Source organism: Neofelis nebulosa, chromosome 11 (genome assembly GCF_028018385.1).
Source record: "Neofelis nebulosa isolate mNeoNeb1 chromosome 11, mNeoNeb1.pri, whole genome shotgun sequence".
NCBI lineage: Eukaryota > Metazoa > Chordata > Mammalia > Carnivora > Felidae > Neofelis > Neofelis nebulosa.
In genome coordinates, this window is record NC_080792.1 from 7,946,941 (window position 1) to 7,961,961 (window position 15,021).

General features: G+C 40.5%; 1 long non-coding RNA gene across 1 annotated transcript; it reads left to right on the forward strand.

Moving 5' to 3' along the window:
- The first annotated feature begins 2,062 nt into the window (after nt 1–2,062).
- On the forward strand, nt 2,063–7,486 carry LOC131489924 (uncharacterized). Its single transcript, XR_009250825.1, has 2 exons — nt 2,063–6,776; nt 7,011–7,486. It is a non-coding gene; the product is annotated as an uncharacterized LOC131489924 (long non-coding RNA).
- Nucleotides 7,487–15,021: the final 7,535 nt, after the last annotated feature.

Consider the following 15,021-nt stretch of genomic DNA (forward strand, 5'->3'; position numbering starts at 1 on the left):
TATTGTGTAAATAATTCAAATTCTGGCCCAGCATACAGGCCATTGTCAGAACACTCTAATTCTTTTCTTTTTAATGTTTATTTATTTTTTGAGAGAGCATGAGACAGAGCTCGAGAGGGGAAGGGCAGAGAGAGAGGGAGACACAGAATCTGAAGCAGGCTCCAGGCTCTGAGCTGTCAGCACAGAGCCCGATGCGGGGCTCGAACCCATGAATCGTGAGATCATGACCTGAGCTGAAGTTGGACACCGACTGAGCCACCCAGGTGCCCCATGAACACTCTAATTCTTATGCCTCAAACTTTCTGAGAGTTCATTTCATGGATACAAGACAAAACAAACCAGTGTCTCTTATATTTGCTGTCCACATTGTCTGAAAGAGGCAGATTAAAAAAAAATTTTTTTTAATGTTTATTTATCTTTGAGAGATAGAACAGGGGAGGGGCAGAGAGAAAGGAGGACAGAAGATCCAAGGTGAGCTCCATGCTGACAGAAGAGAGCCCGATGTGGGGCTCGAACTCATGAACCATGAGATCCTGACCTAAGCTGAAGTCAGAAGCTCAACCGACTGAGCCACTCAGGTACCCCTGAAAGAGACCGCTTTATCTTCATGTATAGAAAAATGAGTTATTGCTGGAATCCTCCACATTCGTAAAGCACGTCTCTCCCCATCACTAAATGGATCTTCTGAGCAGGTACTGCCGAGAGTCTGAGGATCCGGGAGCACCTTTTGAGCTGCTCCCCTCCTCCTCCCAGGAGTCCTGTTTCCCCCTGGCTAATTGGAATAGGTTCTGCCTGACTACTGCTTCATGCTGAGAAGACTATGCCCCACAGTTTAATTAGCTGATAATTCTAATCTACTAATTTAACTAACACTTCTTTTGAGCATTGTGTCCACCTGGCACAACATTTCTGAGACTTAATACAAGGGCGCACGGTTTCCGGGCAGTTTGCCTCCGTTTACTGAACCACTATGGCACCTTCATTATTTGATTTAACTATTCTATTCTCTGGCATTGTGAGGTTTTCAGCCAAACCCACTGATGTGTGCTCATGAACACCAGTTGTCTACAAAGCACCTGCTTTTCTGAGGAAGGATCTTATTACTAAAACACAGCTAGTGTTCCCGCCAAGAAGAGGGCTTAGATTTCTTTGGCCGGCTTGATGCTTTATCAGACTGCCTGTTTGCTCTCTGTAGTCATTGTGCTAAGCCCAAATTTCTTCCTTCTCTTTTTGTTCTGGGAAGGTCCTGCTGTGAATGACTCTCCAGCCTCCCCGGGGACACTGGACCTTGCTGTGCCCCGCCCTGCAGCTAGATCCTTCTGTGATATGAGTACAATGGTTCTACTTCCTGTCACCATCTCAGGGGCGTCATTTAAACCCAAGGACATCCAAAAAGTTACAGCCTGCACCTGCCCCCCGCCCTCCATGGCTGTCAGCAGATACTACCCTTCCTCTGCTTCTATTCTGGTCGCCCTTGTCCCTCCCTTGGTAAGAGACTCGCACTGGAATCAGTAAAGGCAGGACCGGCAAAGCCAAGGGCACTACAAGCCATCCCTTTGTTCTGAGGACAGCTAGTTCCAAGAAGCGCTCTCTTAAAAATGGAAACACCCTCAAGGGAAAGTCACCTGAAACGCAAAATACCTGTGTGAAAAGGAGAAGCAGATTCCACTGTAACTAACTCTGTGACCTTGGGCTTGAAGCCATCTTTCTTCAAGTCTCAGCTTCCTCATCCAAGAAAGGGGAGCTTGGACTGGACCTATTTGTTCAGTTTCTGCAGGTTGAGAGATTGCTTTGTGAATCTGATGAAAGTCACAGACTTTCTCCCTACAATGGTGCACGTGTGCAAATTAAAAACTATATATAGGACTCTGAGAGGCTCAGTTGTTAAGCATTTGACTTTGGCTCAGGTCATGATCTCATGGTTCGTGAGTTCGAGACCCCCATCAGGTGAGCTCGAGCCCCTCTTCAGGTGAACATGAGATACATTTTGGGTGAGCCCTGCTTCTCTCTCTGTCTCTCCCCCCACCCTGTCCCTAGTGGGATTCTCTCTCTTTCTGCCCCTCGCTCATCTGCGCCCTCTCTCTCAAAAAACTAAAACAAAAATAGACATATAAAATTATAAACAAATTAGGATTGACTCACAGTCTGTAGGCCCACAGCTACTGGGTTAAAATAAGAAATAAACAAGCAAACAAACTAAACCATGAACACTGTCTCTAAATTCATTTTGAATTAAAAAAATTTTTTTTATTTATTGTTGAGAGAGAAAGAGAGAGAGACCAAGAGCAAGTGGGGGATGGGCAAAGAGAGAAGGAGATCCAGAATTCGAAGCAGGCTCCAGGCTCTGAGCCTGCTCTGTCAGCATAGAGCTCAATGTGGGGATCAAACTCACAAACCATGAGATCATGAACTGAGCTGAAGTCAGATGCTTAACTGACTGAGCCACCCAGGTGCCCCCTCTAAGTTCACTTTGAAGTCTTACATTCTGTGATTCCAACCTCCCCATCCAGGTTCCTGACATGACTTGGATGTCCCCTACACTGATAGGTCCCTCATGCCTCATTTCTGTGTGATGTTGTCACCTGTTTGTTTTATTTGCTAACTGTAAAAGATCACCTTTGGACGAAATCACGAAACTGTGATGAGACACTACAGGACCCTATCATCAGCCATTTCTTCTCACTTTTCAAATTTATCTGTCTTTTTTAAATTTTATTTTTAAAATGGTGGTAAAATATACATTAAAGTTGACCATTTTAAAAAATATGTTTATTATTTTAAGAGGTAAGGGGCAGAAAGAGAGAGAGAGAGAGAGAGAGAGAGAGAGAGAATCCCAAACAGACTCCATGCTCTGTGCAGAGCCGACGTGGGGCTCAATCCCACGAACTGTGAAATCATGACTTGAGTGGAGATCAAGTTAGATGCTTAACCAACTGAGCCATCCAGGAGCCCTTTAAAGCTTACCATCTTACCCATTTTTAAGTGTACAGCTCACAGTGACATAGCACATTTACATTGTTGTGCAGGCTTCGTCACTACCCAGCTCCACAATGTTTTCATCTTCCTCAATTGGAACTCTGGACCCATTCGACAGTAATGGCCTCTTGCCCCCGCCCCTGGCTACCACCATTCTACTTCCTGTCTTTGTAAATCTGACTGTTCCAGGTGGCTCATGTAAGTGGAATCATAGAGTGTTTGTCCTTGTGTCTGTTTTAGTTTCCTTATACTGTCCTCAGGTTTCAGCCATGGTGTGGCATGTAGAATTTCATTCCCTTATCAAGGATAAATAATATTTCATTGCATCTATCAGCTACATTTTATCTAATTCATCTATCTGTTGATGGACACTTGGGTTGCTTCTGCATGTCGGGTTTTGAACAACGCTGCAAGGGACAAGTGTCTACAAATGTCTATTTGGGCTCCAGCTTTTTATCTGGGGTATGTGCCCAGAAGCAGAGTTGCTGGATCAAATGGTAATTCAATATTTAATTTTTTGAGGAAAGGCCATACATTTTTCCTACCATTTTATATTCATACCAATGGGCATAAGGGTTCCAATATATATATATATATATTTTTTTTTCTGTGCTTCCCCCCCTTTCTTCTTCTCTTAAATATTTGCTTAGTCTGTAGTGCTGAAGAACATAATTTTGTGGTAGGTTTTAGTAGAAAAAGTGGAACAATTGCTTAGCTTTCTGTTATTTATTACTATTATTAATATTACTGCATTCATGTTCTTGAAATTGGAATGAGTCTTAAAAATAAGCATCAAAAGAAACTTGCCCATTGCCAATTATAAAATAAGTCTCATCACCTATGTACCTACCAGTGCAGCCACGCTTTGCAGATTCTATGTATCTATTGGGTTAACTTAATTATTTCCATTGATACGTTTCATGGTGTTGCATGTTAATTGTCATTTGGAACGTTAATAAATAAATATCTTCCAAAAAATTACACCATGACACAACATTGAGACCCAAAGACAAAAATGTCACAGAAGATTGTTCTATGACAGGCGATGCAATGAAAAACAGGAAAAACTGCTAAATCTGCCGAGTGTTAATAGAACCCCCCCCACCCCCAGCAAATCATAAGATTCGCAGACATAAATGACACTTAAAAAATGTAAAGACCAAAATGTGGAGACAAATGTAAAGCAGAACATAATATAAGTTTCTGTCTTTGGATGCATTTATCAGAAAGTAGGTGGGCATGAAAACATCCCCTGTCCCTTAAGATGACACATGTGTTAGAATAGCTGCCCGGATTCCAACATGGAAGGCACGGGTTGAGGTCCTGCACGTCTGGATTGCCTGTCGATATCTTGACCTTTAGTCAGAGCCAAAGAAATTTCTGTCTTTCTTAAGCCACAGCAAGTTTGGACCCTGTTACGGCATCCTAACCAACAGAGACCTACTTCACCCCGCATGAACGACCAGCTTCTCCGTGAACTGGAAACCTAAATTGGAAAGTTTAAGCCGTAACACTAACAAAGGAAAGAAAGGAAAATGTCTTTGGAACTTGAGGGAGAGAAAAGGTTTTAAACAAAATACCAAAGAGTACGATGCATGAGAGAAAAAAAAAAAATGAGAGAGATTCGACTCCACAAAAATTAAGGATTTTTGTTGAATGAAGGACAGCACAGAAAAAGTGACAGATGAGAAGGTAAGAAGACTTGTTTAAGGGGCGCCTGGGTGGCTCAGTCGGTTGAGTGTCTGACTTCGGCTCAGGTCATGATCTCGCAGTTCGTGAGTTCGAGCCCCGCGTCGGGCTCTGGGCTGATGGCTCAGAGCCTGGAGCCTGCTTCCGATTCTGTGTCTCCCTCTCTCTCTGCCCCTCCCCCGTTCATGCTCTGTCTCTCTCTGTCTCAAAAATAAAAATAAACGTTAAAAAAAAAATTAAAAAAAGAAAAAAAAAAGAAGACTTGTTTAAGATGGAAAAGTAGACCACAGGTCAATATCTACACGATACAAGGAACTCTAGTGAGTCAACAAGAAGGAGGCAACTGTATCCATTTTCTGTATGCTGCTGTGTCATATGACCACAAACTCACTGGCTTAGAACGACAAAAAATTGTTATTTTACAGTTTTTCAGATCCAAAGTGTGACAAGGCTATCCCTGGCTAAACTCAAGGTGTCTGCAGGGTTATGCCCTCTCTCCAGACTCTAGAGGAAAATCCCTTTCTTGCCTTTTCCAGCTTCTGGAGCTAATAGCATTCTCTGGTCATCATCAAAGCCGGTGATAGCAAATGAATCTCATGCTGCCTGTGACCTCCTTTTTTGTCCTCCCCCCCACCTTTAAAGCCATTTATTTGTTTATTATTTATTTATTTAATGTTTATTTTTGAGAGAGACAGCATGAACCAGGGAGGGGCAAAGAGAGAGGGGGACAGAGGATCCAAAGCGGGCTCCGCGCTGACAGCAGTAAACCCAACGAGGGGCTCGAACTCACAAACTACAAGATCATGATCTGAGCCGAAGTCAGAGATTCAATCAACTGAGCCACCCAAGCACCCCTTATAGTTACACTGGGCCCACTAAGAAAATCTAGGATAATTTCTCTATGTTAAACTCATCTGATTAACAACCTTAATTCCACCTGCAACTTTAATTCTCCTTTGTCATGTAAAGTAAGATGCTCATAGGTTCCAGGGAGCAGGATGCGGACATCGTTGGGGGAACTATTATTCTGCTAACTAGGTACACATCAGAACAAAAGACAAAGGATTTGAATTTGCAGAGGGGGAAACACTTAGGATTAACAAATTATGGCCAGAAACTACCAGTACAATGATCTTAAGTGTCATCTGTTCATTTTTTAATCAGAATATTTACTAAGCAGACAACATGGGCACAACTCCTGTGGAAAAGCACAGATGGAGAGGTCTTCAAGTGGTCAGCCAAAGGTCCCTGTGAAACCCAGTCTTCCCTAGACCTTCGGAAGTGTCCTAAAATACTGTCAGTAAGAAGTGTATTCATTGTAGAGACCTGCTATGCGAGAAGACGTTCTTTAGAATTCCAAGACTTTTGTCTTCATTTCAGAGTCAACATGACACGGTGTTTAATCTGATTGCTGTGCAAGGTTACCTTCACAAATTAAGAGAGGGCTCAAAGCATTTTTTAAAGAAATTACCAGTGTTAGCCCTAGACTGCCTTTTTGCCTTAACTGATATCCCACTTTCCCTTAGAGATACTTAACTTTAAAATTGAGTCAGCACTGAAAAAAAAAAAAAAAATCCACACTATCAAAATGCACTCTGTAGAAGTGACTAGAATCAGTATTTTATTTACAGATCCAAGATGCATTCAACATGGCTGTCTCACCAGCCAAGGCAGGGCTGAAAGTCAGGGTCATTTTCGGAACTTCAATTAAATAGATTACATTCAGCAGGGGCACAAATGGAGGCCATTATCATTAAAGTTGAGTTGAGAGAGAGGTTGCAAACGTGGGCACCGCCTGAAGATCACAGGAAAATGTGTGTTTTTGCTAGATCTGTAAAGAGTTGGCTTTTATTTCTTTTCCCTGGAAGTTACACTTGCCAGGAATCATGTATCTGACTATAATAATGAGGTTATATGACTTTACATATTGAAAAGATACCTAAACATAATAACAATATTACTTTGAACTTGCACTGGACTCTTCATCCAAGAACTTCTCCATCATTAGCTAATCGAATCTCACGGTGTGGAAATGAAAGTATCTACTTACCTCACTTTACCAAAGGGAGTGTTTCTGAGAGGTTAAGTGACAGTGAACATTTAAATGGAAGGTTGGGGCGCCTGGGTGGCGCAGTCGGTTAAGCGTCCGACTTCAGCCAGGTCACGATCTCGCGGTCCGTGAGTTCGAGCCCCGCGTCAGGCTCTGGCCTGATGGCTCGGAGCCTGGAGCCTGTTTCCGAATCTGTGTCTCCCTCTCTCTCTGCCCCTCCCCCGTTCATGCTCTGTCTCTCTCTGTGCCAAAAATAAAAAAAAAAATAAAAAAAATAAAAAAAAATAAATGGAAGGTAGTAGGGAAATGGGGACAGAAATGTCTTGCTGAATAATGTAGATATCTGGGAATGAAACTCAAAGGTTCACATAAGGGCCATTCATCTAATCGAACACTTTAATTTTTCTTTTTTAATGTTTATTTTTGAGAGAGACAGAGCATGAGCAGGGGAGGTGCAGAGAAAGAGGGAGACACAGAATCGGAAGCAGGCTCCAGGCTCTGAGCTGTCAGCACAGAGTCCAATGTGGGGCTCGAACTCATGAACTGTGAGATCATGACCTGAGCCGAAGTCAGACACTCAACCAACTGAGCCACCCAGGTGCCCCTAATCGATCACTTTAGAAGGCTACATCTAAATGTCACCAGATATATAGAAAATGCTGCTTTCATAAGTTCTCAGAAAAGGACACTCTTCTAATTCTCCTTACCAAACTATGTTGATGTCTTTACAAATTAAGTTCTTTATAAAATAAATTTTTGTTTTCAACTTAATGTCTTCTTACTGCTTTTATTTTTGTAACACCTTATTGAAACATAATTCACATGCCATGTAATTCAGCAATTTAAGGTGTACATTTCAGTGGTTTTTATTTATTCACAGTTATGTGGAAGTGTCACCACAGGTAATTTTAGAACATTTTCATTTTCATCATCTCCAAAAGAAACCCCTACCCCTTAGCTATGGCTACTCTTTCCCCCCAACGACTACTGAATCTAAGTAAACACTACATCATTTTGCTTCTGTAGATGTGCCTTCTCAGGATATTTCACGTAAACGAGATCATATAATATGTGGTCTTTTGTGCTGTCTTCTTTCACTGGGCATAATGTTTCCAAGTTTCATCCATGTTATCGGGTGTATCAGTATTTCATTCCCCCCACCTTTTTTTTTTAGCTATATAATGTTTCATTTTACAGGTATGATTTATCCGTTCCATCTACCCATGTTTTATCCACTCATGAATTACAGACATTTTGGTTGCTTCTATCTTTCAGCTCTTGTGAATAAGGCTGTTATGAACATTCAGGTACAAGTTTTTGTGAGTACGTGCTTTCATGTTGGGGGCAAGTACCTAGAAGTAGAATTGCTGTTTACCTTTTTGAGGAGCTGTTGACTATTTTCCAAGGTTGCTGCAGCATTATACATTTCTACAGGAGTATATAGGGGTTCTGATTTCTCCACATCCTCGCCAAAACTTGTTATTTGCTGACTTTTTCCTAAAATTTCAATTAATTTAGAAAAATTTTTTAATGTGTATTTATTTTTGAGAGAGATAAGGACAGAGCGCAAGAAGGGAAGGGCCAGAGAGAGAGAGAGAGGGAGACACAGAATCTGAAGCAGACTCCAGGCTCTGAGCTGTCAGCACAGAGCCCGATGTGGTGCTCTAACTCATGGACTGTGAGATCATGACCTGAGCTGAAGTTGGACGCCCAACTGACTGAACCACCCAGGCGCCCCTCAATTAATTTTTTTAATTGAGGGGAAATTCACATAACATAAAATTAACATTTTAATTAAACTATACAGTTCAGTAGCATTGAGAATGTTCACAATATTGTGCAACCATCACCTTTATCTAGGTCCAAAACATTGTCATCATCCCCAAAAGAGGACTTTGTACCCATTTATCAGTCACTGCCCATTCCCCCCTCCCACCATCCTCAGAGGGGATGAATTGTTTCCCAGCCAAATCCACATACTGAAGCTCTCCCAATATGACTATATTTGGAGAGAATACCTTTAAGGAAGTAAGTAAGGTTAAATGAGGTCATAAGGTGGAACCCTAATCCCGTAGGACTGCTGTCCTTGTAAGAAGTGTAAGAGTCACTGGAGAGGCTCTCCCCCCAGGCACATAAAGAGGAAAATCTGTGAGCGGACACAGCTAGAGGGCAGCCATCTCCAAGCCAGAATGAGAGGTCTCACCAGAAACTAAATTTTCTGGTGCCTTGACCTTGAACTCCTTTGTTTATTTCGTCAGACTTCGGGATTTATTTATTTCGTCAGACTTCGGGATTTATTTATTTCCTCCCAGTTCATCCAGAACTGTGAGGAAATACAGTTCGTTGTCCAAGCCACCCAGCTTGTGGTGTTTTGTTATGGCAGCCTGAGCAAACTCATACCCAGATAAATGGAATCATATCATAGGTGACCTTTTGTGACGTGGTTCTTTCACCTGATACAATGTTTTCAAAGGTCATCCATGTTGCAGGGTGTATAACTACTTCATTTCGTCTTATGGCTAAATACTATCCAATTGTGTTTTTGCGTACCCATTTCCTCCATAGTAGGACATTTGAGTTATTTCCACCTTGGCTATTGCAAATAGGTCTGTTATGAACACTTGTGTGCAAGTATTTGCTTGAATACTTGTTTTCAGTTCTTTTGGGTAGATATCTAGGAGGAGAATTGCTGGGTGGTATGTTAATTCTATGTTTAACTTTTTGAGGGACTGCCAGACTGTTTTCCAGTGGCCGCATCATTTTAGATTCTCAACAGCGGCATGTGAGGCTTCCAATTTCTCCATTTCTTTGCCAACAGTGCCATTTCTCCTCTTTTTGATTTTAGCCATCCTAGAGAGTGTGATGGGGTATCTCATTTTGTTTTTGTTTTTTTTTATTTGCATTTCCTTGACAACTGATGATGTTCACGATCTTTTCATGTCCTAAATTTTTGCTCGTGTTTTTGCTGTCACGTCTAAGAAACCATTACCTAAATCACACCATGAAGATGTATGCCTATGTTTGTTTGTTTGTTTTTTCCGGAGAATTTTATAGTTTCAGGGCTTGTATTTAGGACGTTGATCCACTTAGAGTTCATTTTGTAGATGGTATGAGGTATGGATCTAAATTCATTCTTTTGCATGTGGATATCTAGTTGTCCCATTTGTGGAAAAAAACTAGTCTTTCCTCATCGAATTATCTTGGCACACTGATGGATAGTCAATTGACCATAATGTGAGTGATTATTTCTGGGTTGTCAATTGTATTGAGCTTTGTAGTAAGTTTTGAAATTGGGAAGCAGAAATTCCTCAATTTTGTTTTGGCTAGTCTGTTTCACTTAATTTCCATATAAATATAAGCCAATAATGTCCATATTCTTTCCATGTGGGTAACCGTATCACTTTCTACGAGAATGGTGGGTGCATATTTGACAGAAATTGCTTTAAATCTGTAGTTCAGTTTGGGGGAGTATTGCCATTTTAACAATATAAATCATTGACACAGGATGTCTTTCTATTTATTTAGGTCTTTTATTTTTTATTTATTTATTTTTTAAAAGTTTATTTATTTATTTTGAGAGAGAGTGCACGAGCAAAGGAGAGGCAGGGGTGGGGGTGGGGTGGGGGGAGAATCCCAAGCAGGCTCTGCACTGTCAGCACAGAGCCTGATGTGGGGCTTGAACTCACAAACTGTGAGATCATGACCTGAATCGAAATCAAGAGTTGGATGCTCAACCGACCCAGCCACCCAGGTGCCCCATCTATTTATTCAGTTCTTTTAAAATGCTTTTCAATGATACTTTGTAATTTTCCATGTGGATGTCTTATATTTGTTTTAAATTTATTCCTAAGCATTTTATTCTGTTTATTGTTATTGTAATCATTTTCTTAACTTAGTTTTTGGATTATTTGTTGCTTGCATACACAAATAGAACTTTATTTTGTACACTGATTTTGTATTCTGTAACCTTGTTAAGTCTTTCCTTTGCTCTAATAGTTTCTTTGTGGATTCCTTAGAATTTTCTACATGTAAGGTCATGTCACCTGCAAATAGAAATAGATTTACTCTTACTTTCTAATCTGGATGTCTTTTATTTCTTTTTCTTGCCAATTACTCTGAATAAAACTTGCAGTATAATGTTGAACAGAAATGGTGATAGCAGACATCCTTGTCTGCTTCTCCACATCTATAATTAAGACCCCTATTTATTAACATGTGCAAAGAAAGCAGAGTTCAAATCCATGTGCTTTGCTATTTGAAGTGGAACATGAGTATACCTTGCTTCAATTCTCCCAGTTTAAAACGGCATAAAATATTTATTACCTTTCTGTTTTGGTATTGGGAAAACGAATTAGAATTTGATGATCCCCTTAAAAATTAAATATTATGCAAATTCATAGGACAAAGTTATGGAGCATAATTAGGAAAATTCACAAGTAGGGGATGAAACGTTTCGCCATGCGTCTCTTTCCTTCTTAAAGATCAGAATTATTAATAAATCATTAATAAAGGATCTTTATTCTTAAGTAAGGCAGACTGGGCTCCAGGTGACTTTCTGGAAGACCCACAGAATGTTTGCCTGCCCTGGGCACCATGAATAACTTCCCTACATCTATTGGTTAGAATCCTTTTTTTACGAATCCTATTGCTTGCTTTTTTTTTTTAATTATGTTCTCGTGATAAATAAATTAATAACCCAATTAATGTAAAAGGAGCTTGTGAAAGTATTTCTCTTTTGGGCCAATAGTTTCTTACCTCTGCAAAATGAGGAAAATTCCCTTTGTTCTGGAAATTGTGCCTGGCAATGGCTGCACAAGTAGCTGTAAGGCCCTGAGCACCTCTGCCTGTAAGGCCTCCTATAATGGGCGGCAAGCCTGCTTCTGAGGCCGGGTGCCGACGAAGGGAGCGACCCCGTGGTTACGCTTGCAGCCATAGTGAGATGCCATGCAACGTTGCATTCGATCCCTAGAAAGACAATTATTTCGGTCCATTCAGGTTACTATAACAAAATACCATAGCTTGACTAGGGATGGCTTATAAGCAACAGAAATTTACTTCTCACAGTTCTAGAGGCTGGAAAGCCCAAGATCAAAATGCTAACAAGTCTGTGCTTGATGGGGACCCAGCTTTCTGATTCAAAGACAAATCTTTTTTCTGCATCTCCACATGGCAGAGAGGGGAAGGACCTATCTGGAATATCTTAAAATTTTTTAAATTCTATTTATTTATTTTGAGAGAGAGAGAGAGAGAGAGTGAGTGTAAGTGGGGGAGGGGCAGAGAGAGAGAGGAGGGGAAAAGAATCCCAAGCAGGCTCCATGCTGTCGGCACAGAGCTGATACAGGGCTTGATCCCACAAACTGTGAGATCATGACCTGAGCCAAAATTAAGTGTTGGATGATCAACCGACTGAGCCACCCAGGCGCCCCAATGGGTGCTATTTTTAGCCCCAATTTCTACTTGTAGAAGCTGAGGTTTAGGGGTTATAGAGGCATCAGGTTTTTTCCCCCTACCGAAGATTCTTTCTGCCCATTTTCTGTTAATCCCACCTATTTTCTTGGTGGAAATCTGCCCAACTCCTTTTAACTCTGTTCCAATTATAATACGCTGCGCTGCAGCTCAGAGTGTGAATAAATAACCTACGAACGGGCAATCTCATAATGTCGATTCTGATGGGGTTCTCACCATGGATTTTACATCCAGATGTTGGCAGAAAAGCTTTCCCTTTCTTCTAGGGTCGCTATATGGGAAGATGGAAGTCTGGACCATGTTCCCCTCTTTCTCTACATTTTGCCAGTTATACAAGAGAATGAGACAAACACACTCAGAGAAGCAAAGCTAAGATATTGAGAAAAAGAATATTAGTGTCTTTTGAGTCTCTAAGGCCAGATCCTTTTCTAGAGTGAGGTAATAAATAACTGATTTTTGCGTACTTCTTTGAGTAAAAGTTTTGTCATTTGCAATCAGGAAAGTTAATTAGCTCACCCATAATTATGCAATTAAGAAGGTTGCAAAGCTGGTTTTAAACCCGTGTCTGGGGGCACCTGGGTGGTTCAGTTGGTTAAGCGTCTGACTCTGTTTCAGCTCAGGTTATGATCTCACTATTCTTGAGTTCAAGCCCTGCGTCAGGCTGTGTGCTGACAGTGTGGAACCTACTTGGGATTCCCTGTCTCCCTCTCTCTCTCTCTCTGTTTCCCTACCTTGTGCATGTGCATTCTCTCTCTTTCTCTTTCTCTCTCTCAAAATAAAATAAACATCAAACCTATGTTTGGTTCCAAGGTTTGTGCTCTGCATAATACTTTGTTTTAATACCCTGTTTAGCTTATATGAATATGAGGCAGATATTTTAATTTAAATGTTTATTTTTGAGAGAGAGCATGAGTAGGGGAGGGACAGAGGTGGGGGGGGGGAACAGAGGATCTGAAGTGGGCCCGTGCTGACAGCAGCAAACCTGATGAGGGGCTTGAACTCTTGCACCTTGAGATCATGACCTGAACTGAAGTCAGATGCTCAGCAGCCACCCAAGCACCCCCAGATGTTTTAATGTAGTCAAGAGAAGGTAAGAGAAATAAAGGGTAGGAAATGCATATGATCACAACTGACAGACCCACTGTACATAACCCAAGTATTAGAATTCATGTTCACATTGTGAGGAAAAACAAAAGTGCACAACTTTTCGAAGAAAAAAAAAAAAAGCATTTCTTTTTCTCCTAGCACAAATCACCACAAATAGTATTATGAGCTCTTAGGAGAGTAACTGAATATTTCCTGTGACCTAGGGTATAAATATCTTCATCGAAGCCAAATGATCGGGTAAAGCAGACTGAGGCCATGCCTGCTAGTGATTTATGGGTATGGGTAAAAGGTTGAAGAATGGCTGAGAGTTAAGTGGACCCATGCACTTCTGGGTCCACATGTTTTTTTCCCATTGTGTTGCATAGCTTGTGATGATAAGCAGATTCCAACATACAAGGTCTCTACTCTTCATCCCTTTCCTGATCCATATATACATTGCCAGCTGGATGACTACCATTTATCATCCGGTAAAATGCCACACGTTTTTATTATAAGTTAGGATTTATTTTATTTATTTATTTTTCAACGTTTTTTATTTATTTTTGGGACAGAGAGAGACAGAGCATGAACGGGGGAGGGGCAGAGAGAGAGGGAGACTCAGAATCGGAAACAGGCTCCAGGCTCCGAGCCATCAGCCCAGAGCCTGACGCGGGGCTCGAACTCACGGACCGCGAGATCGTGACCTGGCTGAAGTCGGACGCTTAACCGACTGCACCACCCAGGCGCCTAAGTTAGGATTTAAATAAATGTAACAAACACTGTTGTTAGCACAAGTAGAGAATTACAAATAGCCATACATACAGTTCTCCATACATCCACACAGGCATATGTGGTTCATTTTTTCAAGTACTCAGGCATTGTGTAGAAAATTTATATCGATGTTCAAAATTATAAAAGCCCAAGTTGCTGATTGAGATAGAGTAATAGTAAAAATTAATAACTAAAGTGTATGCAGGAGAGAGCTGATTAAAACCTCCTTCTAAATAGATCTTGGGTGAGATTGAAAGTATGAAAATAGCAGTTTCAGAATGGTCAGGAATAACCATAGTTAGAAAATTATAAATCTAAATTCATGATATATGATTAAAACTTTTCTTAGATGTAGATTCATGGAATTATCTGCAGCTAAATAAGAAAGAATGAAAACAAAGCAATAAAACCTTTGGTTCAAGAAGTTAGAAAAGGAGCCAGAAAACAAACCTAAGAAAGGAATGAGAAAGCAAGTGATGATAAATAAAAGTACAGTAAATACCTTAGAATCTGGTATTCTGTTTAACAGAATTAATACATCGAAGATTGATTCTTTGAGGAAAAATTGGCAAACCAGTACTTAGTCTAATAGAAAAATGACACATAATTGCTTTGAATGTGATAAGCAGGACTTAATGACTTTTGTCTAATTATAAAAACAATATACACTCAACAATAACAATAAAAATTAGAAAATAAAAGCAACATAAAACCACTTTTGATGGATGGTAACTAGGCATACTGTGGTTGATCATCTTGCAGTGTATACAAATATCAAATCATGTTGTACACCTGAAACTGATATAATGTTATGTGTTCATTATACCTCATTTAAAAAGAGACCATTTTATAGTTTGATGCCCCCTTTTAACTTGAAACATGGTTGTTTTACATTATAGTTTACCCCTGAACAACACAGGCCTTTGGGGCAGTGACTCCTGTTCAGTCAAAAATCCACATATAATTTTTGATTCCCCAAAACT